Source organism: Tupaia chinensis, unplaced genomic scaffold, assembly GCF_000334495.1.
Source record: "Tupaia chinensis unplaced genomic scaffold, TupChi_1.0 Scaffold138390_1, whole genome shotgun sequence".
In the NCBI taxonomy this organism is placed as follows: Eukaryota; Metazoa; Chordata; class Mammalia; order Scandentia; family Tupaiidae; genus Tupaia; species Tupaia belangeri.
In genome coordinates, this window is record NW_006198287.1 from 1673201 (window position 1) to 1698759 (window position 25559).

The window sequence follows — 25559 nt, forward strand, 5'->3', positions numbered from 1 at the left end:
CATTCGGTTCCTCCCAGCAAGCATCTTTCATGTTCTATCATTTTATTTGTTACACAGACAGTTCAACTGTACCTCTTTGTTTCTTTTAGGTTCATAATCTGGATTATGGCTCTTTAAGGTTTCTATGTAGAAATGTTTGAGTGTGTGTGTGCACACATGTGAGCAAGCAAGATGTGGACTTAAAAACCGAAATGTATGTGAAAGATATAAGACACAAGGAAGAAAGTGGAAACAGAAAAGAAGGCATGACTGAAACCATTGTGAGTCTTTCCTTTAAATTTATAATGTTAAAAGGGGACAATGCCTTAGAAACATAAATTTCATGATTTAAGTTAGATTTTAAAATATTAAATATTTAAAATATTTTTGAATGGTTTCATAGCATAAAATTCAAAACAAGGGTACAAGGAAAGGACTTCCTTTCACTCTTGTCCATTAGCCTCCAATCTTCCCGAGGTAGCTGACGCTGTTTGCTTTTCCTTTTACTTACATTTGTTTTTTCTTCCTAGCCATGTTGACCTAAAGAGCTGAATTTTCTCAGCATTCTATGCTTATTTAAACTTCAGTAAAGCTAGGTCTTACCCCCACAGATTGTGACCAATGGATCTGGAATCCGGCTAAAGAATCTGCATTCTTCGTAAGTTCCCAGATGATACGGATGTTGCTGGTGCCAGAACCACACTTTGAAAAGTGCTGATCTAATAAAATCAAATAATCGACTACAGACACCAGATGTCCTTGAGGTTAAAGTAGGTGCATCCCAGGAACATGTGGTAGTTACAGAACTACTGTCAAAACACTATTCCACTCTCTGTACTGGTTTCCTTCTAACCAAACCTAAAAAATAAACTTTTCGTTCATACCTAACCACCTCATCTTCAACTTTTGCTTTGTTCCCACGGATTTTGTCTGTGTCTATACTCTTAAGGAAGCTTTTTTTTTTTAACTAGTTGTACTTTTCTCTACCTGTAATATTTCTTATGTGCCAAGTGAAAAAAAAAAAATACTTCCAATTACAATGCCAGAAATAAATGCCCCAAGACAAAAAGGTAGCTTGAGTGAGAACAAGCTAAGTTTTAGTGAGACTTAACTTAGTTGAACCTAACATGGAAGTTAAAAAGAAGAGATCAAAGTAAATGTACACTGGGCTGGCAGGTGGCATGTGGTTAAAGGCGCTGGATTCCCACATGGCCGATGGGGTCCAGTCCCAGACCTGGCAGCTTGCTTTCTCACCTTCCCTTTCTCTCTCTCTGCCTCTCTCTGGTCAAATTAAAAAATAACAACATATGGAATTAAATAAATAAATATTTAAAAAAAAATAAGGAATAAAAGGATAACTTTTTTTTGTAAATGCATACCTTTTTTTGGGGGGGGGGGAGGTTTTCGCTATAGGGCGCATGCACTCGCCAGATAGAGAGAGAGAGACAGAAAGCAAGAAATCACCCCCCAGGGGGGATGGCCATGCCGCAAACCCTTCTCCTCCATTCTCCCCTTGGGATCTTGGGCACGCACGCACACCCGCCCGGCATGAGTTTTAAGCCACCCGGTCCAGGACGCGAAATGCGGTCGACAACATGGGAGTCCAGCGACACAGCTATTACGCTACCTGCTGGTTCCCCTTATGCATACATTTTTGAGATCAATGAAGGAAAGCAATTTATTTAACATCTAATGCTACGGTGAGGAGAAATCCAGAGTTGCGAATTACACTGGCAAGCAAACATATGAATACAATTGGCCTAAGGGTGCAAACAGGTACTAGAAACTGATGTTTAAATGCACATTTATTAAAAGCTTTATTGCTTTTAGGCATTTGAACTCAAGTATTATCACTGCTACGTTTGTAACCAGCTAGAATAGCATTTTTGACCAATCTATAAAAATACGGTGCTAACTTCATACAGAGGCGCAAGTTGGAGCTGGACTGGAGCAATAAATCAGTTCTCTGTGTGCTGGACCTAAAAGAATTCTTGCACCAAGTGTGTGAACAATATTCTTAAATTTCCCTCCTGGAGAGGGATCAAAAACTATTAGGATCTCAATTCTTTCTCAAGAACATGCAAGACCTTCCAGAGTGGCCCTTAAACTGGAGGAAATGCTGTTTCTCTCAGAATACACACTCTTCAGGGAGATTTTAAAAGGAGTAAATGCTAACCCAATTCAGGTCAAGGCTCAGCCAAGAACCATGTGCCTAAGAATAGACCAACCTTGACTGGGAATGGCATGTTGGCGGGGAGACACCCCTTCCTTTGGAAACAGAAGGCAGCTGAAACATTCTATGTCCAAACCCTCCCTGTTTGAAACAGCCTCATTTCTTTAAGACCACTGTTGTTTTCCAAGGCAAGTGTTAGAACCACCCTGCATTCAAAACATAATCAACTCTAGGCCTTCCATATCATAGATCTAATCAGATCAGGTCATCGCCTACTTCCAAACACAGCAACAACTTCTCTTCACGTGGGGAATAAAATCTAAACCCATGGGACCAGCAGATGGCTTAATAGTTACATCACTGGACTCTTAAACGGTCGACTGCAGTTGGAGTCGCAGACCCAGAGACTTAAAACTCACGCCAGACATGTGTGCATGACTGCCCAAAATCCTGAGAGGAGATTGGAGAAGAAGGGGTTGCAGTATGGCCATCCCCGAGAGATGATTTCTCACTTTCTATCTATCTGTCTCTCCAGTGAGTACATGCACCTTATTGCAAAAGTCTCTCTCAAACAAACAAAAAAATCTAGGGACCAGCAGTTAGCATAATGGCTATGTCACTCGACTATCATGTAGTCAACTGCGGTTCAAGTCCCGGACCTGGTGGCTTAAAACTCATGCCGGGCGTGTGTGCATGCGTGCCCAAGATTCTGAGAGCAGAATGGAGAAGGGATTGTGGCGTGGTCATCCCCCCTAGGGGGTGATTTTTCTCTTTCTGTTTCTCTGTCTCTCTCTGTTTAGTGAGCGCACACGCCCAATAGCAAAAAACCTCTCAAAAAAAAAAAAATCTAAACCCCATGACTTTTCTAAGTTGTTCTACCAAACAATCTCATTCTCTTATCACTTCTACTTTCTCTAAACCATCCTTCAGGCTCACAGTCCTGTGTCTCGTGCTTTTATATAAAACATAACTACATTTTATAACCAAATTTCTATCTGTGAGCCATTATTATTCAATACAGCATATTGTAGGTACCTAAAGTGCTACTGAGTGAACATTATGATTTAATGTCTCAACTCTATCACTGTTGACTCCTCGGATGACTTGCCTACATTAGTTTACCTTTCTATATTTGATTTCAGATTCTGACAGAAATAAATAAGCTGAGGAGGTATTAGGAGTCAGAATTGTCTCTTACTTTATTTTATCCTCCCTCCTAGGCACCCCTCCAACTCCATGCAACAAAAGATAGCCAGTTTAAAAAGAAAATTAAAATCAGAACACTCTTACAACTAAAAGGTCTTCCAGCTGATGAAAATGGAGATTACGATCTGTATAGCCAGAAGAACCAAATTCCCAGTACTCTGAATTTTCACAAAATGACTAATTTCATTTCAAGTGTTCTCTATTCCTTAAATAGGCAAAACAATATTGAACAAATAAATTATGTTCCAAAGTCGGAAGCATTTTTTACACTGAATTATATGAACCAATTCATTAGCTGATAATAAAAAATTGACCTCAGGATGAAGTTTCCAATAACATACTAATATATAGTTAGCTAACTGCCACATTCTAGATAATTTTCAGTTACTTGTTAGTGCTTAATAAAAGCAATTAGTTCTCTAACTCACTCTGGAAATTTCACAATAAAACCATTAACCTTTAATTTTAAATGCAAATTGTAAAGCTTTAACAGGCAATTGTACTCTCTTGGCCTTCTTAACAAGGCTGTTATTTTTATAAAAGTAGATTCATTCCACTATAAAATAAGATAAAATTTTTCACTTTTCTGTATAGAAAAATATAGTTCCTCTAAATGAGACCTAAAAATAGTCTAAGTAACAAAACCAAGAAACTCACATCACACCACTCTGACTTATAAGTCACTGTCAAGAATCTTCACAACTTCTAAGAGTAAGAAAGTAGTGAGGAACCACCACCAACCAGCCACAGACCACGTTACCAGTGACTGCAGAAGGAAGCGGAGAAAAGCCTCAGCTGTCTGACAGCTCTCAGGATAGAAGAACCCCCACAGTCACAGCTGGTCACAAGAAAACATCACAGACCCAATGATGGGGTCTGCCCACTTCAAGTGGCCAGTGACCTCAGGCCTGAGGAGGTCTAACAGGGCTGGACTTGTCGAGTATCCACGGGTTCTGACCCACCAAGGCTCCCCATTCCAAGCCAACATCCTGCACTGAGAATAAAGTGCTGAGAATAGAATCAAAAATGAGCAGAACAGGAACAGTAGAGACCTAAGAAAAGGGCCAAATAAAACTGGGCAAGGGGAAACAGAAAGTGTGGTGCCTGCACAAAACCATAAGAAAAGAACTCTAAAACGATAAAACAACAAAATACTACATAAACCAAGCCTCCTTCCAAGAGTTAAGGAAAACTAATTTCACATCAAATGAGCAACAAAGCTAGACCTGTAGCTTTATAGTTAAGGAAGCTGGATTCCACATGGCCAACCGCTATTTGAATCCCAATCCTGAAAGTCTGAAACAAACTCCAGGCATGTGCGTGTGTATGCCCCAAATCTCAACAAGATGGAGAAATTGAGGAGAAGAGACTACAGTATGACAATGGCCCATGGGGACAGGCTGGAGTGGGGTGGGGTATGTGTGTGGGGGGGACAGATGGATGACTTTCTCCATGTCTCCTTTGCAAGTGTATGTACTCTCTAGCAAGTAAATAAAAAGAAAGGAAAAGAAAAACCAAGTACTAAGGTCAGATCCCACACAAAGTTGTTAGAAAAGATATTAAGGGGCAAATATTCCCACAAATAATGAAAGTATACCACAAGAAAGCTAAAAGATATTAAAATAATGCAAGGCATGAGAGAGGCTGTTTTTTTTTTTTTCTTGATTCAGAAAAACGACGACCCAAAAGAAAGACGTATGGCTGTAATCTCATAGTCCCAGCTACTCAGAAGGCTGAAGCAGAAATGCAACATAGTAAAAAACTCTGTCTTCAAAAGAAAAAAAAAATCAGAAAAAAATACTAAAAGTCAAGAAACAATTACAAACAAAAGGAAAAAAATTTTAGAAATGAAGAACACAGAAAACTGGACTTTCTAACCATAAAACCAACAAGGCAATGAAACAGAATGAATACTGAGAACTGTAATTCAGGAAAACTTTCCTGAAATAAAAATATGATGCAAAGCTATACATTGAAAGAACATACCATGTATCTTATACGATCAACTGTAAATGACCAATACCAAACACAGTTCAATAAATTTACTGGACTTTTTAAAAATTCCTTTGTTTCGGGCTTCTAGGCAAAAACAGCACATGATTTTCAGAGGAAAATATCAATAGACAATGTAGAAATATTCTATGCCAGAAGAAAACAGTAAAACATATTTAAAATACTTAAAGAAAGAGTATTTAAGTCAACGATTTTATATTCTGCAAAAGGACTTCTGTTTATCAAAGGAATAGGTATCATCATGCAAAAAATGTTCTCAAGAACCCTTCCTGGGGAAATCTAGAAAACGGGCTGGTACAGAGGCAGCTATAAAGATTGCTGTGAGCACCAAACTAGAGTTACTCACATAACTAACGTGAAATGAGAGTTAAAGAAGAGATTGTAATAAGTAATGTCTGTATCTTTTGTTGACACAGTACAACTATTAAAGGCAGTAAAGAAGGCTGGCTCCATGGCCTGGTGGTTAAGGCAGCCATATCCCACATGGCTGACCATGTAGGTCGAGTCCTGGACCTGGATGGTTGAGAAACACGCCAGGTGTATGTGCATGTGTACCTCAAACCCCAACAGAATGGAGAGATGGAGAAGGGACTGCTGGCTACATGACCATTCCCCACAGAGGGTGTTTTCTCCTTTCTCTTTCTCTGACAAGCAAAAAAGAGGAAGAGGAGAGATAAAGGAAGGCAGGCAAAGACAGTAAGGAGAATGGAGAGAGCACATGCACAAAAAAATGAACTGCATTCAGTAGTCATAACCGGTGATGTTAACACTAGTATTGTTATCCAGAGACTTCCTGTATGTCTAATACAGGAAGGGGCAAAGCAAATGAGGAATTCCATTGATGGTCCTCGTCCCATGTGTCTCTCCAGAATGTCTATGTTGAAACCCTAATCCCCAAGGTACTGATATAAGGAGGTGGCAGCTTTGGGAAGTAATTAGGATTAAATGAGGTCATGAGGGTGGAACCTCCAAGATGAGATTAGTGCCATTATAAGAAAAAAACAGAAAGACTGTTCTCTCCCTCTCTCTATATTTACTCCCACTACATGAGGATACATCGAGAAGGGGCCATCTGCAAACCGAGAACTCGGTCCTCACCAAGAAATGAATCAGCTGAGACCTTGCTCTTGGATATCCCCGACTCCAAAACAGTGAGAAGTAAATGTTTGTTATTTAAGCCACCCAGTTCATAGTATTTGCTATAGTAGCCTCAAAACACTAAGGCACCATGTGAAGCTGAGAAGCAGGGATTCTCACTATAGAAAAACCAGACCTAGTACATAAAATACGATGGAAGCATCCTGTGGTTCTTAAAGGATAGGTGACTCACCAAAAGAAACAAGTCAGATGAACGCTCTGACTTGGAGTTCACCTCTGATGACTTCCAGACCAGTGCTCTTGCCTCAGCACCAGTTTCACCTGGTTGCACCACTGAGGTTCATGGGGAAGGTTAGAGACATTCTACAGCTCTTACCCAATGCAACCGAATATAAGCTGGTATAGGGAATAGAAATTCAGTTTCTGATTACAGTCTGGCTCCTTCTCAAGCCTTTGAGTGGTAACTCTACTCGCACTCTCAAAAAATGAGTATTGAGGAACCAGCAGATGGTTTAATGGTTAAGTTGCTGGATTCCCATGTAGTTGACCACAGTTAAGAGTCCTAGACCCGTAGGCGTAAAACTCACATTGGGCGTGTGTGTGTGTGTGTGTGCGCGCGTGCCCAAGATCCCAATAGAAGAATGGAGGATGAGCTGTGGTGTGGCCATCCCCCCGAAGAGTGATTTCTTGCTTTCTGTCTGTCTCTCTCTCCAGCAAGTGCACGTGCCCTATAGTAAAAATCTCTCTAAAAAAAAAAAAAAAATGAGGACTGAAATGAAAAAGGCCCAATAGCAAAAACAATCTATGCTATTAGAAGTCATTCTCTCTGCTCAGAGAGAGAATGATTGAGAAGTCTGGGGTGTTAGTAAAGTTCTATTTCTTGATCTGGGAGCTGCTTATATGGATGTAATAAAATTGTCACTGAAAATTCTATAAGCTTGATGAGTAAGATAATGTGCACATTTCTGTTTATGCACTACACTGTAAAAGAAAGTAAATATAAAAACATATCAAAGGTCTGGCAGGTAGTGTGGGAGTGGACTTCCACGTAGTCGACTGTGGTTTGAGTTCCAGACCTGGTGGCTTGCTTTTTCCCTTTCCCTTTCTCTGTCTCTCTAGTCAATTTAAAAAAATAAAACTAAATAAATAATTCTCCTTTTTTGGAGATTTTTGCTATAGGGCCTGTGTACTCGTTGGAGAGGGAGAAAGAAAGTGAGAAACTATCTCCCCAGGGGAGTGGCTGTGCCGTAATCCCTTCTCCTCCATTCTCCTCTAGGGATTTTGGGCATACACATACGTGTCCAGCATGAGTTCCAAGGTGTGAGGTTCAGGACTTGAACTATAGTCGATCATGCAGGAGTCCAGCACCTTAACCACCATGCTACCTGCTGGCCCCTAAATAAATGTTCTTAAAAAAAAAAATTACTCTAAATTTGAATTAAAAATATAGTTATAAGCTCAAGATATTTTCTTTATATACACATCTCTAGTCATGTTCATTAGGAAAGCTGAGAAACAATGATCAACCACAGTAACAGTGAGCATCCAGCACCTACAATGAGGTCTTGAAATGTCATTTCTGATTAAATGAAACCAAGTCTTCTTGGAAAAATTGCTGGTTCTAGGCCCGGGAAAAAAAAAAAAAAATTATAGAAGATGAACCTGAAACAACTTGACACACCAGACAGCAAGGAAACTACCAAAGGCTTCTTAAGGTCAGGTCAAAAGCACTCAGGAGTTGATTTAAAACGGCTACTGCTAACCAACGATGGCACGATCTGAGCTTCAGTGAAGATGAGAACTGCAATGGACTATACTCTATCAACTATATTGAAGTCCTTGAAATCACAATGATTTTTTTTTTAAAGGCTATCAATCCGTCACCTTTTCAGGATGACAGGGAATCAATTCATTATCTTAAAAACAGTGTGCATAGAAGAAAACTATGAAATACTTAAGTTTGCTAAATCAGCTCAACAAACAATAAGTGAGAAAAGGCCATTTTTTTTTAGGTTTTTACCATAGGGTAACAGGTGCTCACAAGAGAGGCAGAGACAAAGAGAGGGAAAGTGAGAAATCATCCCCACAGAGGGGATGGCCACACACAATCTCTTCTCTTCCACTCTCCTCTTGAGATTTTGGGCATGCATGCACACAGCCCCAACATGAGTTTCAAGCACCTGGGTCCAGGATGCGAAATGCAGTCAGTCATGTGGGAGTCGAGTTTCTTGACCACCATGCCACCTGCTAGCCCAACATCATCTTTTATAATTTTTCTAGTTAGTTGATGAAAACAAAATGATAGAATTTAAATATCACTAGTTTAAACCCCTAGTGAATTAATAAATCTAGGCACTGCACACCTAGATGAAAATTACACATTATATGCCTTTTGAATAAAAAACAACTACAACATAAAATTCTAACAAAATAATTAAACCCAAATCTAACCAAGCATCTAGATACACTGCCAATTTGCAGAAAATATAAGAGAGAGTAACAAATTAAAATGTACTAGGCAGAATGCAAACTGAGAAAGCTAGAGGTCAAATAGCCAGAGTGACACCTACAGATTAGATTCAAAGAAAATTAAAGAGTCTAGAGCTGGCCCCATGGTGCAGCAGCTAAATGCTGTACATACAAAGCCAGATCCCATATGGCTGACCCTGGTTCATTTCCAGCCTCAGTGGCTTGACAGACATGTCGGCACATATGCATGCATGCCTCAAATCCTTACAGGATAGTGAAAGGAAGGAAAAAGGATTGCAGAGTAACCATACCCCATGGGCATATGCATGCTTCAGCAATTTTAAAAAGTCTACACAAGTTGGTGAAATTAAAATATAATGTCTAGGAATGCATACTGGGGAGGTGAAGAAACAGTAATGAAATATAAGGTAACTACTAAGAAGATCAAAACAGCAGTTACTTTTGAAGGAAAGGAAGAGACTATGATTGAGATGGGACACTGGAGGACTTTCTAATTTTCTGGCGTGGTTCTAGGTGGTAGCTACAAGGGCATTCACTTTATAACAATATACTAAGCTATTACTAATCTGCTAGGTCTACCACAACCAACTACGAGAGACTGAAGGACTTAAACGGCAGAAATTGATTTTTCTCACAGCTTGAGGTTGAAAGCTCAAGATCAAGAATTGGTAGAGTTGGTTCCTCCTTAGGTTCTGTCCATGGCTTACAACAGCCACCTTCTAACTGTGTCCTCACATGGCTTTTCCTCTGCACAAGTATTCCTGTAGTCTCTTCCTCTTCTTATAAGGACACCAGTCAGCTTGAATTAGGGACCCATTTCGCAACCTCATTTACCCATAATTATCTATTTTAAGTGCCTACCTCCAAATATAGTCACCCTAGGGGTCAGGGCTTCACATATGATTTGGGTGGTAGGCAATTCAGTCCACAACAGCTTTACATTTATTTGATGTAGTTTTATTTTCACACACACATACACATTGAGTATTCCTAATCCAAAAATCTAAAACTTCCTGAGTACCAACAATGACACTACAAGTGAAAAATTCCACAAGAGACTACATGTGGTAAGTGTGCAGTCAAAATGCTGCAGTACAAAAATACTGTATGCATTATCTTCAGGCTAGGTGTATAAGGTACCTGTGAAACTTAAATAAATTTCATGTTTAGAGTTGGGTCTCAGTCCCAAGATATCTCATTAAGTTTTTGCAAATAAGTCAGTCCTGGTCTTTTGGCTAATATTAAGTGTAGTATTAGGTATATACAAATACTGTAAAATTTGAAAAAAAAATCTCAAGTCTGACATAATTCTGGTCTCAAACAGATAAAGGATCTTCAATCTGCACATAAAGAAGATAGGGTTTCCAGGACTTCTCTGCTCCCACCTGAAACTCCACTAAAATGAAGGAATAAGAGGGAGAAAAGGAGAAGAAAAGAAAATAGGAGAAGCTATGATGAAATATGAAAGCTGGCCACATGTGAAAAGGGGGTGGACAGATGGAGGGGGTGGACAGATGGAGGGTTCTTGCTGAGGGAAAGTCGTACTCAGAAGAGGAACTCAAGGAAAAGAAACTGCCAGATATTGAGCAGATCCCAGGGCACTTTTAAAGGGGGAACCTTTATCTTAGACCTAGCCCCTAGAACATTGAGAAATTATTTCTGTTGTTTGAGCCACCTCGTCTGTGGTATTTGCTTATGGCAGAATAAAGAAACTAATACAGCAAGAGTATGAAGCAACTGTAATTCTCATACTGCTGATGAAATGCCAACGGTTCAAGCACTTTGGAAGACACTGTCACAATTTCTTAAAACTTTAAACATACACCTACCGTACAAACCAGCTATGCCATTCCTAGGTACGGTCGCCACTAACTATCCACAGGGGGCTGATTTGGGAGCCCACTCCTCAACGATACCAAAATCCAAGAAAGCTCAAGTGCTTTATGGTATAGTATTTGCTTCTAACCTATGTGCTTCCTCTCATATTGTTTATAATGCCCAATGTTACATAAATACCTGTTACACAATATTGCTTTTATTTTTATTACCGTATTGGTATCCCCCCCCCCCGGCCCAAGTATTTGCAATGGGTTGAATCTGCAGATGTGGAACCCAAAAAGACAAAGGCCAAATGTATTTACCCAGGAGAAATAAAAATGTACACAAAAATATGTTCACAGCATATTTATTTGTAATAGCCCCAAACTGTAAGCAACCCCAGTATCCATTAACAGATAATGGATAAACAAACTGGTGTTTCCATACAATGTGAAACTTCCGAGCTATAAAAAGGAGTGAACCATTAATACCACACAATGGGGATGAATCTGAAAATAATTATGCTGAGCAAAGAAAACAAAACAGAAAAGTGTCCAATTCATTACCCTAAAACTCTAGAAATGACAAATGAATCTCATACAGCCAGAGCGTGAAGTGACTGTAATTCCGCATAGTGAAAGAAAGCAGATCAGTGGGTGCCTGGAAATGAGGGATGATGGGGAGGAGATTATGAAGACAGACAAGGACACCTGCCAGTGGCCAGGTAGAACAGTCTTACACTGCATATGTCTAAGTAATGTATACCTCCTCCCGCCAGGTGAGATGTGGAAATCCTAACCCCTAATGTGACTGAATTAGGAGGCTCAGAGATGAGATTACTGCCCAAGAGAAAGAGACACGAGTTCTGTCTCTCTCTACTAGATAAAGATGGCCATCTGCAAACAGTGAGGAAGGTCCTCACCAAGAATCCTATGTTGCTACCCTGATCTCAGACTTCACGCCTCCAGGATTGTGAGAACTATTGGGTTGTAGAGAAAGACCTGACTCATTTCGGCATAAAAAATGTTATGACTTTCCCAATGACCTAAGAAATGTCTACTGTTTAAGCCACTCCGTCTACAGCAATTTGTTTTAACAGCGGAAGCTAAGACAAGGAGTGGCGGTTATGCCGTTTACCTTGATTTATGGGTCTCATGAGCGTGTATATGGATATTCAAAATACAGCAAATATTATGCATTACATGTCCATGGTTCTGGCATGTCAATTATACCTTGTTAAATTGTTTCTATATCAAATATGTATACAAACATATACTTAAAACTGTAACAGCAGGAAAAAATGACACAAAAACATCAGTCAATATTTTAATGAACTTTTCAGGCCTTGATAGATCAAGTAAGAATATAGGAAAATATTAAGTTGGGGCACAAGTGCACACTCATACAACATATACCTCTGTATCACAAAAAGAGAATAAAACTTCTATTCAAAGATTCATAACACCACACAAAAATTGAACACATATTACACCAAAACAGGGTATCTGAATAAATTACAAAAAGAAGAAAGCATTTAAACACTCTAATCTTGATGCAATAAAACTAGAGATTTATATCTATAACCAAACAACAAAAATCACCTAACGAATTAGAATTTAAAACTCTCTCATAAATAGCCATTATGCCAAAGGGGAAATCAAAGGTATAATTTTATCTAGAAAAGTACAAATAAAATGAAAACCATTTCAAAATCTAAAGGTCACTGCTAAATCTGGAACATGAGACAATTCGGTTTAAATACATTAGTAAATAAGAATGAAAATAAATGAATATACATACAAATGAAGTCATAAAAAGAACAAAATAAATCTAGGAAATGAGGAAAGGACTTAATATTAGTAATTCAAAAACATACACACACTAGGAATAGAACTAAATAAATCCAAAGACTATATATCTCTGATAAAAATACAACCTGTGAAATCAACTCATCACTCCACTCAAAATTTAAAGGGAGAAACCATAAATACACAAAACATAAAATGAGCAAACAGAAATTATTTCATTAGTTATCTTTCATTTCAAGGGATATCATTCTAAACCTATTTAAAGTGTTTCTATGAGCAGATAAAAGAAAATTTGCCAATTCCTCTTACAAAGAATAATAAAGAACATCAAAAGAGGAAATCAAAAATGGATAAAGAGACATGTCAATTTCATTTATGAAAACTGATCAATACATACAATAGTGGGTCGTCGGAAAAGCCATGATACATTTTTGCATGGAAAAATACATCATAGCTTTTTTGAAAATCCAATAATACCCAATAGAAAGGATCTAGGGGCCAGCAAGTAGTGTGGCAGTTAAGGTGTTACACTTCCACATGGCTGACCACAATTTAAGTCCTGGAACTGGTGGCTTGCTTCTCACTTTCTCTCTGTCTCTCTCTCGCTCACTCGCTCTCTCTCTCTCTGAGCATGCATGCCCTACAGCAAATTTTAAAATATTATAAATAAAATTAAGTAATTCTTTTAAAAAAAAAATCTAGCAGTACATTAAATACACACACATACACACCCCTTATATCAAGGCTTTCATTCCAATTAAAAGATTAAAAAGTTTCAGTTTTACAAACATGAAACAATAAGGAATCTGCTTAGTAAGAAATGTTTCTATATAAAGAAACCATGTAAGTCAATTATGAAACATAAAAGATGCCTCAGATTAACCAGAAAGAAATATGTCTACATTGGAGGACAATACTGTAAAGTTGGCAATGCACACCAATGAAATTTACATTCTATAAAATTCTAAGCGAAAATCCCAACATATTTATTTTGTAAACTTAAAAATGATGAATAAACTAGTATGACTGATCTTAAATTTAAAAACTACCAAATATCAAGTCAAATATACAGGTCCACTTAACATGGTGTGGGATTTTATACACCCAACACGAGGAGAAAGTGAAACAGACAAATAATGGCCAGTATTAGCAAGGACGTGAAGCACACAGCTGGTGGGAACATAAATGGACCAGTAAAACTGTTTGCCATTTTATTTACCTAAAACTGAATAAGCAGAAGAGAAAAAAGAAGAAAGAAAGGAAAAAAAGGGGTGTAGTGACAAACAGAAAACTAAACCGAAATAAAAATATTATAGTGGATGAAAATTGTATTAAATAAAACCGAAACATAGTCATTTACTCCTAGAACTATACCTAGAGTGTCTATGTATGTTCATCACAAGACAAATGCAAGCATGGTCACAGCAGCATTTTTCCTAATGCCAAAAAAAACGGGCAACCCAAACGCCCGTCAATGGCAGCACGGGTAAGAAAACTGTATGTTCATACAATGGAGTACACGCATACAATGAGAGTGACCTATAACACAACAACACAGCTGATTCTCAAAAGCAATAGCTGAAGTCATACCCGGAAGAGTCTGAACGATTCTTTATGATCCTGTCACAAAATATTCACACACAGGTAAAACGTTCTTCTATCGTATGGGAAGGCAGGATCAGTAGTAACCTTGGGCTGGATGGGTTATTCTTCCCCCTTCTGGAGGAAGAGGGGACTAATTTTGGTTATTAAAGGGTCACCAGGGGTTTCTGTTGTTCTGGTCTCTAGATCTAGGTGTTGGTTACACGGGAGTGCATACTTTGTCAAAATCCACCAAGTTAAATGGATGCATTTGAATACATGTGTTATACTTCTCTGCATGTATGTTCTATTTCAATATGAATTTCAAACATTTTTAAGGTAGGGAATTGGCATAAGAATAAGCAGTCAGAAAAAAACACATTTAGAGTTCAGAAACAAGTACAAATAAAATGGAAGTAATTAAATATATTTTTTACATATGGCATTCCCAATCAGCAGTGACAAATGATGGGCTAACTCTCGTCTTTTGAGGGGAAAAAGATGAATCTCTAGATTCTACTTCATAAAACCTAGATGAATTCCAGATGTGCCAAACATAGGAATACAAAATGAAGCAAACTATAAGAAGAAATATGGGTGAATTTCTTTTTTTTTTTTCCAGCTAACTTGGAGGTGGGGAAGACCTTTGAAACAGAAATCATATATGAAACTAAGAAACTGAACACATCTTTCACTTGTATAAAGCAGAATAGACATAAAACAAACTGAGGAAGAAAAAAATCTACAGTAGTATATGAAGTAAAACTTGACCTCCCTAAAATGTGAAGGGCTCATAAAATAATTAGAAAAATGGGCATTAGACATTAAAAAATATATATCAAAAATCCAAATAGGGGGACCAGCAGATGGCAAAATGGTTACACCACTGGACACCCTTATAGTCGACTGCAGTTTGAGCCCAGATCCAGCTGCTTAAAATTCACACCAGGCACGTATGCATGTGTGCCCAAAATCCCAAGAAGTGAATGAAGGAAAAGGGACTGTGCATGGCCGCCCACCCTGGGGAGTGATTTACTGCTTCGGTCTCTCTGTCCCTTTGGTGAGCACACACGCCTTATAGCAAACACTTCTCAAAAAAAAAAAAAAATTTATACTTACTTGGATTTTTTTTTTAGAGTTTTTGCTACAGGGCGCGTGTACTCGCCAGAAAGACAGAGAGAGACAGAGAGACAGAAAGCGAGAAATCACCCCCCCCCAGGGGGGATGGCCACATTAAAATCCCTTCTCCATTCTCCTCTTGGGATCTTCAGCACGCACGCACACACGCCTGGCGTGAGTTTAAGCCACCAGGTTTGGGACTCAAATTGTGGTCCACTAAATGGGAGTCCAGTGACATAGCCATTTCACCAACTGCTGGTCCCCCAAATAGGTATAATTTTACAACATGCAAATTCAGTTAAAGACCACAACTTATCTTAATGCAGTCATGTTTTGCTTAACAACTGGAATTTGTTCCAAGAAACACGTCATTGGGCATTTAGGTCACAGTGCAAACACCTCAGAGTGTACTTACAGAAACCTCGATGGCAGAGACTATTATATACCTAGCTGCACGTACAGCCCCGATGTTCCTTATGAAACCACCACCCTATTTACGGGGTCCATCTTTGACAGAAAGTTATGTATTGCAGGACTGTATTCACATTTACTTTAAAAGAATATTTTGGGGGCAAGCAGGTGGCGGGGTGGTTAAGGTGCTGGGCTCCCATATGGCCAACTGCAGTTCAAATCCCATATGGCCAACTGCAGTTCAAATCCCTGCCCCCCCAGTGGCTTGAAAGTCACACAGGGTATGTATGCATGTGTGCCCAGAATTCCAGAAGGAGAACTGAGAAGGGACTGTGGCATGGCCATCCCCCACTGTGGGGTGATTTCTCACTTTCCTCCTAACTGTCTCTCTCTGGTGAGTTCCTGCACCCTATGGTGGGGGGGTAAAAAAAATAATTAAAAAAAAAAAAAACTTAAAAAAAAAGTATTTTGTAGGACTACAGGTAACTAGGTAAGAGCAAAGAACTTGAACATAATTTACTATAATTTTCTACTATTTAATCTGTTGTGAATGGCAAGATTTTAATCATGGTTCACGGTAAGTAAGGAAGAATCTAATATAATTCTAGTCATTTAAACACAATATGACATTTCCCTAAAAGCTCATATTACACCACGCAGTGTTGACAGTAGAAGAAACAGTGTAGACTGGAAGCTCAGTGAACTGGGATCGGAAAAACCAGAGTTCTTATTTCCGAAAACCTAGGCCTAACATCTGTTTGCTAATCCTTCAGCAATTTTATTTCTATGTTTTTAAATTTTTTTTCAGTACATCAGTTCACATTCCCTTCAGCCTCACATTTCATCACTTTAAAAATACCATTACATCAACCAGGCACAGAAATACAAATACCACATATTCTCGCTTGTACATAGAGGCAAAAAAGGTTGAACTTATAAAAGCAGAGGGCAGAGGTTTATCAGAGGCTGGAACTGGTGCAGGGGACGGAAAAAGGGTGGTATAAAACCAGTTAGACAGGGAACCAGCAGTTAGCGTAATGGCTATGTCTCTGGACTCCCACGTAGTCAACCGCGCTTTGCGTCCTGGACCCGGTGGCTTAGAACTCACGCCGGGCACGTGTGCGTGCGTGCCTAAGATCCCAAGAGGAGAATGGAGGAGAAGAGACTGCGGCGTGACCATCTCCCCTGGGGGGTGATTTCTCGCTTTCTAGCTCTATGTTTCTCTCTGTCTGTCTGGTGAGCGCACACGCCCTATGGCAAAAACCTCTCAAAAAAAAAAAAAAAAAAAGCCAGTTACACAGAAGGGGTAAGTTCTGGTATTCTATAACACAGTAGGGCAACTATAGTTAATCATTTGTCATATGTTTCAAAACAGCTAAAAGAGAGGAATTTGAATACTCCCATCGCAAGGTAATGGCACAAGGTCTGAAATGATGACTATGCCAAGCATCCTAATTTGATCATTACACAATGTGTACATGTACCAGAACATAACACTGTACCTTATAAATATGTACACTTATTATGTGCCAATTAAAAATAAGGTAACTTCTTTAAAAATACCACTACAAATCAGTCTTTAGAAGTTTCTAATAGCTACCATAAGCAAGGGAAGTAAAAACTTGAGCTAATGTAACAATTTTGGTTCTATAGAGACAAATGTGACAATTCTTAATAAATGAGATGATTTACTAGTTGGGAAGGAACAAATAGGCCTTATTCAAAAGGATATTAAACTAGAGGTTAAATACAACTTAAAGTCAAGATAATAGGAAATGCAAAATGATAGTCAAACTTACGAGCAAACCGGTATAAAAAAACCCAGCTCTTTTTCTCTTCTGTTTACTTTAAGGACAAGCATAGATTTTCGCTGGAGTATACTGAATTCAAATAAGATCTAAAGAAAAATGTCCCAGCAGTAAGGACAGTTAAAGTACTGTATAAATGAATGCTGTCAGCTGCAGGATATTAGCTGTAAGGAAACTCTCTGAGGAACTTAAGTGCTCTTTGGTTGTCTACAAAGATCCTCCCTAAGATATTCTGGGAAAGGCCTTTAGGTCTCCAATGCAAAGGTATCCAGGCATATTACTGGTCTTTGCCTCATTCAAAGTTGAACACTTTTTTAACTTAATGTTAAAGCCAATACTATAATTAGTAGGTTTTCTTTTTAAGACTTGAATCTAAATATGTAATAAATCATAGGAAGGAAGAAAAGGAAGGAAGATGAAAGAGAGAAAAGGAAATACACCACACTACTTAAGAATGTATTCCTACCACGATGAGTTTCTTGCACCTGAAGAAATTTCACTGAACTATTTTTCCTAATAAAGTACATATTTTGAATATAGATTCTCATTCTTTTAACTTCAGTAACTACTACTTTATCTCACAAATCTCTTTGCTTTTGTATAACAAGTGAACAGAATTTAGTAATTCAAAGAACTAAAATACGAAGCCAAGAAATGATGATTTGATCCTCCACTAGTTCTTGAATGGAGTATTTCTTTTCTAGTGATTCCTTTCAACCATGATTATAAACAAATATGATCACTCAGTAATAATTTCCAATTTCCTAAAAAGTCCTAAACAAACTGCTTTCACTTTCCGTAATTCAGCAAAAATATTATTGGGTCACTGGGGTTTGAAAATAGCACAAAGTCTTGCTGACAGATTTGTCACAGAGGACAAGATGCGTACTGATAGTGATACCCAAATGGTTCAGTACTCACTCTTCTCACTATGATCCCAGAATCTATGCGTAGTATTACTAACACAAATTTCTCATGTGGAAGAAGTTAACTGCTAATTTCTGAACTACAACTGGAATACAACTATCAATACATTAGTCCACATTATTCGGTGGATTATAACTGATGGCCAACATTCAGTTTATCTCAGTGAGAAACTGAGTCTATATAAAAATAAGCACCTTTAAAGTAGAAGAAAGACTACAGGAACCACGGAGTTCAGCATTTGCTGTTCTTTTAGGTAACTACTCTCAGTTGACCCAAATAAATGAATTTACTAGGTCAAGAGTGAGCATGAAGAAACTATGGTGTCTGTTAGAAATGAAGAAATATGAAATAACTCGTGCATGTAGCATGTATAAAGCACAGAGCAGTTTTTGAACGTGTAACCAGTTTCGATAGCTTAAACAACTTTAAGGTCAGAAATTCTCCTACTGTTTCTACTTGGAAATAATTAAACATATTGGCCTAGCCTCTGGGGTGCAGTCAGTGGTATACTGGACTGTAATGCTGGAGACCACATGGCCAAAGCAGACTTAAATCCCCGGCCAGTCAACTCAGAATACCCTGGAGCACATAAACGTACCCAGGATCCTGATGAGCTGGAGTGGTGTGGACAGACTCCGCCCAGGCTGCTTCGCTCTCTCTCCCATGTGTGCATGCATGTGCTCTCAATCATGAATAAAAATCAATTTTTCCACATATAGTTTGGAAACTTTATTATTATGGAGGAATCAATTTAAGAGTGAAAATATCATATAGGCTGTTCTTTTATTCATTTGGAACACTGACATAGAGGTTATAAAATACAACAGCCATTTTCAAATATCTAGAACACAAAAAAATGACTTTATCTTAATGAGTAGTAATATGTTATCAGTACAGGACTGGTTTTTATGATTTCTTCTGAACTGGAGCAGTGGTGGGAGCCATTCAATTCCTATGATGGACAGCTGGCTTGCCAATACAATAGGATAGCAGTAACAGGATTTCCATCTTTCCGGCTGCTCAAACCAAAAATCTCGTGAGGACTCTTGGACTCCTTCCTCTCTTTCTCTCCACACATCCAACCCATCAACAAATCCTGTTGCTCCTTTCCTTCAAATTATTTTTAGACTCTTAATTACTCCCCACCTCTACCAGCAGGGGTCAAGCTGACACTCCCTCTGGACTACTGCAATCTTCCTAATCATTCTCTTTGCATCCACCCCTACCCTTCAAGATGAGTGCCAACAAAAAATTCAAGACAATCCTTTCAAAATCCTTTGTGGAGCTGGCTCCACAGCACAGCAGTAATATGCTGCTCGAGAGAAGCTGGATTTTACACGGTGGCCGCCCTTTGAGTCCCAGCCTGGTCAACCTGAAACATGCCGGGCATGTGCACAAATGCCCACAAACCAATGGACTCAAGGGCCAGAGCAAGGAGACCAGCAGTGTGACTATACCCTGCAGTGACTGACCTCATGCCCCTCACATGTTCGTGCTCTATCATAAATAAAGGGGGGAGACTTCCTTTTTAATTGTGTGTGTGCAGTAAAGAAACTGGCCTTTCCCAAAGAAAGGTCTGATCTCTGCTCCTAGCTTCTCGAGGACAATCTATTTCATATCTAATATTCAACAGAAGTGCCACGTTTAGGGTGAGGGCTGGCCACACTAGATCCCAGGGTAGAATTGGCCATATCAGCTTTCAGGGAGGAGGTTGGGCATGCCAGAAAGACCATGTGATTTAGAGTGGCAGCTTTGGGTCACATGATGCCAGCTGACCTGAAGACTGTAGTCGGATAATCAATCCATCAATCAAGGGTAGGTAGTGAGGCTCTAAAAGAGACTGGCTGGAGATACTCCATGCATACTGCCAACATCGATACTGGGAGGTTAAAATGTCTGGACTCCAGGAGGAGGACTAAGGATTTACACTGGAGCCTTCTCAGATTCTGTCCTATGCTCTCTTCTTCTGGCTGACTTTGACCTATCTTCCTTCCTTTCAACAAACCATAATCATCAGTACAGCTTCAGTGAGTTCTATGAGTTTCTCAAGTTTTTCAAAGTCAAAGGGAACATCCTGACCTTCTAGCTGTTAACAGAAGTGAGGTGAGTCTTGGAGATCACATCCTTGAAACTCAGTCTTGCTAACTCTGGACGGGCATAATTCAGTATGCTTTTGCAACCTTCTTGCAAATTAAATTAACAGAATTTCTATAATAATCTTCCCTTTCTGTTGATTCCTTCTCTGCCTATAAACATGATCTTACCTTCTATTCTTTCTTGCTTTCTTTTTAAATTGCCAGATGGTGCATGTGCTTACTAGAGACAAAAATGAGGAGGGTAGGAGGAAATACCCCACAATAGGGTGTGGTCATGCCACAATCCCTTCTCCTCTATTTGTCCACCCTGTCAGGATTTGGGGCAGGCGCGTACGCACACACGCGCACGCGCACACACACACATGCACACACACCTGGCATGTTTTTCCAGTCACTGAGTCGGGATTCAAACTGCTGTTGACCATGTGGGATCTGGCTTCATTACCCACTAGCCTACAGGGCCAGCCCTTCTCGAACAGAAAACAAAAGCATCCTCTCTTCTGTCCTCTTTTCTTTCCATTGACTGTGTCTATTCTAGTCAAATCTTTTCTTACATCAGGAACTCAAAGCCGAATTCTAAAATTCTGTATCATATCCTCATAAATCCACGACATAAAGTCTGTACTCCTCCTGGAAGAGAATAGCGACTCAAGGAGTACAAAAGGTTTCCTAGAATCACAACTTCAGCATTAGAGATAAAAATAAATAGGAATCTTCTGGCTAGGGCCATGTTTTCATCCTCAGGCCACCACCACTGGCACCTACTTCGCCATTTTTGATACTCCCTGGAATTTTGCTCATTTTACAAGCTTACTTTACTACTCAAAAACATTTCACTTGGCTCAACTATGGTCATCGCAGCCTTACCATCTTGCTTTAGGCTTCCAAATTTTAAATGACACTATTTAACATTTGAGCAGACTGAATTCCCTGCCTTAGCTAGTTAATTAAGAGTCAGGGGTTTCAGAGTGATAACTTGGTATATTTAAAACAAAAAGAAAAAAAAAGGTTTAAAATCAGTATATCCAAAACCTTTTTAAACTGGGTATTAAAAAGTCTCATAAAATAAACAAGGGATGCCCCCTCCTAAGAGGAAAAAAAGTAAAAAGACTTCCTAACAGATATTTATTATTTCTAGGATAAGGATCCTTAGTGAAATTCAGGATCCTTAATTAGGATTCAAGAACAGTACATACACAGAAACAGCCCCATAGTCTACTGGTTAAGGGAGATGGGTCCCACAAGGCCAAATGTGATTCAAACCACAGCCTTGGCAGATTGACAAAAATACCAGGCACGTGTGTGCACATGCCTCAAATCCCAACAGGATGGAGATATGGAGAGAAGGGATTGCAGTGTGACCACACCCCGTAAGAGAGTGCTTTCTTCCTCCCTCTCTCCGTCTGACAACTAAACAAAACAAAAACAAAAATCTATGCACACACAAGTAAACCTTTACACTTCTTTCTTTTTTTAAAAGGTTTATTCCATAAGATGTGTGTGCTCACCAAAGACAGAAAGAGGAAAGGCGAGAAAGCACTTCCCAGGAAGACAGCCACACCAGTTACTTTTCCTCCATTCTCCACTCGAGATTTTGGGCATGCAAACACACACAGTGTGATTTTGGTGTGATTGTGAAACTGCCACATCCAGGCCTCGAATTGTAGTGAGAAATATGAGAGTCCAGCACCTTAACCACTGAGCCATTTGCCGGCCCCAAACTTTATACTTCTTAAAGAGGCACGGTCTGTTTGTTTGTTTCATTCACACAGTTTTCACTGGGCTATTTTAGCAGTCTCTCGGAATACAGCATTTACCAGAGTTCTCCCAAAGCACTCATCCTCATCATTTGCAGAGACTACTGCAAAATGCTATGCTCAAACCTCCCACTAATCTATTTTCCACTCTGCCCCACTTCACTCCTCTTCAGTCTTGCTGAGAGCACAAATCTGATCTTCTCCCACTGACAGCTTTCCCAAGTCTTCAGGATAAAGTCAAAATCCTTCAAGACCTCTTACTACGTGGCCCTAGTCACTATGCACGCTCTCTCCCCTGGCCGGCACACTCTCTCACACTGATCTCTCTGCCTTGTACATCTTGCCCCACTCTCTCCTAAAGTCTAGTTATTCTTTAGGTTGCAGCTCTCACCTTGTAAGAGAGGTCTTTGCCAATGGCTTTCCACAAATAAGGTGACTTCCGCATCCACTCAGTTCTCACACCTTCCCTTTAACAACACTAACTACTCCTGTCCAATGTGTCTTTTCCACTAGGCTGGAAGTTTGAGAGCAGGGCTAATGTCTTTCTTACGCTGGTATATCCACAATACTACACATGGATTTGTTAAATAAATGAGTCCAGAAGCATAAAAATGTACTGACTCTAAAGGTCTCAAAGTCTTGTTACTCTAGTCTAGTACAAACTATAGAATAATAAATATTGGGACCAGCAAGTGCCGTGGTGGATACTCCTGTATGGCCAACCATGGTTCAAGTTCTCACACATGGTGGCTTGCTTTCTCACGTTCTCTCTCTCTCTTTAGTCAAATTAAAATAAATGAAAGAATAAATAAAATTAAAATAATTCTTAAAAAAAGAATTAATTATCTTTTGTTTTGTTTTTGTTTTGCAGGACCGGATGGTGGCACAGCATCCTTAGAACTAAAAGTATTCACCAGTGACCTCAAGATTTCTGGGAAATAGAGGGCTGGATGGTGGGACAGCTACAGTGTAATGCTCTGCAAGGCTGGCCACCAAGGGAAGGTTGCAGGTTCTCATCCAGAGATGTCTCTGAACACACACAGAGTACAGGCACCCAGGCTGGGCCTGGCTAAAGCAAGGGGTGGGTTGTGGAACATGGACCCTGTTGGAGGTGCCTGTCTCCCTCTCTCTTCCTTGCCTGTGGGGAAAAAAAAATTAAAAATTGTATTTGCAAAACATAAAATATTTCTTTAAGGGAAGAGATGTTTATTTAAAATCATACTACTAGACAGTTTTCAACAATAAAACTTCAGTATGCAGTTTCTGAGTAAAGAGCATATGTTTTCACTAAAGGATTTAGAGCAGAAAGAATATAAATGCTGCCTAATGAAGTTTCATTTTAAATTAATTTCCAAAGTCAATTAATATCATGCCCAAAGGGTTTTACAACTACGACCAAAAACCTCCTTTTGTTAAGCATAGGGTCAAACCTATGTTCAACATGTGCTAAATTTTATTTCTTCAGCAATAATTTCCCTCATAAAAGGTTCAATTCCTTTATAAATAGTATCTATCAGATTAGAAACGAACAATGAACACAGTAGTCTAAAAGTTAAAAGAAAAGAGGTCACTGTAAAAATTAGTCCTTTTCACAGCATAAGTTAAAATTATTAAGAGGAAAGGAAAAATGTCAAGTGAGGATTCACGAAGTGTACAATAAGCTATACTTATTATTATTATTATTATTATTTGGAGAGGTTTTTGCTATAGGGCACGTGCACTCGCCAGACAGACAGACAGACAGACAGAAAGCGAGAAATCACCCCCCAGGGGGGATGGCCACGCCGCAATCCCTTCTCCTCCATTCTCCTCTCGGGATCTTGGGCACGCAAGCACATGTGCCCGGCGTGAGTTATAAGTTACCGGGTCCAGGACGTGAACTGCGGTCGACTACATGGGAGTCCAGTGACATAGCCATTACGCTAACTGCTGGTCCCTTATTATTATTTTTTATTGGCAGTGAGCATGTGAGCTCAATAGAGAAAATGAGAGAGAGAGAGCATGGCCCAAGAAGACATGGTCAGACTGCAGTCCTCTTCCACTTCTCTATCCTGTCAGGAGAATTCGAAGCACCCGCAAAGCTAACTGGCATGTTTTTCAAGTGTTTTGGTCTGTGTGCTCAATTCCACTTGAACAACTGTATTTCCCTCCAGTATTACATAACAGGAAAGGCAGGCTTATAAGATGCACAGATGATGAGAAGCTGACATAGTCAGCATAATGTTTCAAGTTCTACACTTAACATTTAAATATTGAATCATGGGGAAAGTCATGACACATTTTTTTCATCAAAAAACACAGAAAAATACGCCATGACTTTCCCAGCAACCTAATATACCAACTACACAAATACAGGTAGAAATGAACCTGGGAGGGAAGGAATAATTACCTGAACACTAATCCTACTGTTCTGCACGCACGCCAAAGAAAACTTCTCAAGCTTACCCTTCCTACAACAGAAGACAGCATTTGGTAAAACACATGATTTAAAGTACTGGCTGTGAGGCCAAACTACATGGTTTGATAGCCAGCTCTATCATTTACTAGTTCTAAGATGCTGGGCAAATTACTTAACCTCTCTGGGCCTCAGCTTTCTCCTATATGAAATGTGAGTATTAATAATCTATCTCATGGATTTAGTTTGATACTTAAATGAATTAATATACATCAGGCTTTATTAATAATATGCATTGTACAGTACCACGGGCATAGTCATTACTCTGTGCACTCACTGACTAGATCCCCTTTTCTGTCTCCCTGAAATGGGCATGCCATTAGAGACTAACAAACACTACCTTGAATCTACTTAATTTTGTGTATATGATTTAAGTAGAACATGCTCAAACTTAGTTTAGTGCTAGTAATATATTCTGTACAACCCGTAAGTGATAACCATGTTTTAGTGTGCAAAACACCTGTGAGAAACACTGATCTAGTGTGTGACCAAAAAGGGCACAGCTGCACGTCACTCCTTGCTTACCAGGCCTTGGGATTCCACTGGGATATCAGTTGGTCTGTGCTTTAAGGGCGTTAACTAGGAACTATGCAAGAAATGCAAATCTCAGTCCCAACCCAGCCTAAGTCAGACTCTGGAAGTGGGGCCCAGCAATCTGTATTTTTAATAAGTTCTCCTGGTCATCCTGAGCAACATAAGCTTAAGAGCTTCTGATCAAGAACCAATTAAGGAACCAGCAGTTAGCGTAATGGCTATGTCGCTGGACTCCCACGTAGTCGACCGCGGTTCATGTCCCGGACCCGGTGGCTTGAAACTCACG

The 25559-nt window shown here is 39.4% G+C and overlaps 1 long non-coding RNA gene across 1 annotated transcript in view; it reads right to left on the reverse strand.

Moving 5' to 3' along the window:
• Window positions 1–23177: 23177 nt before the first annotated feature.
• The window catches only part of LOC114004516 (uncharacterized), a 46653-nt gene continuing 44271 nt past the window's right edge, over window positions 23178–25559 (reverse strand). Inside the window, exons 4-5 of the long non-coding RNA XR_003546652.1 lie at window positions 24674–24734; window positions 23178–23422 (exon numbers count right to left, since the gene is read on the reverse strand). This is a non-coding gene — a long non-coding RNA (uncharacterized LOC114004516). The remainder of the gene's footprint in view (window positions 23423–24673; window positions 24735–25559) is intronic.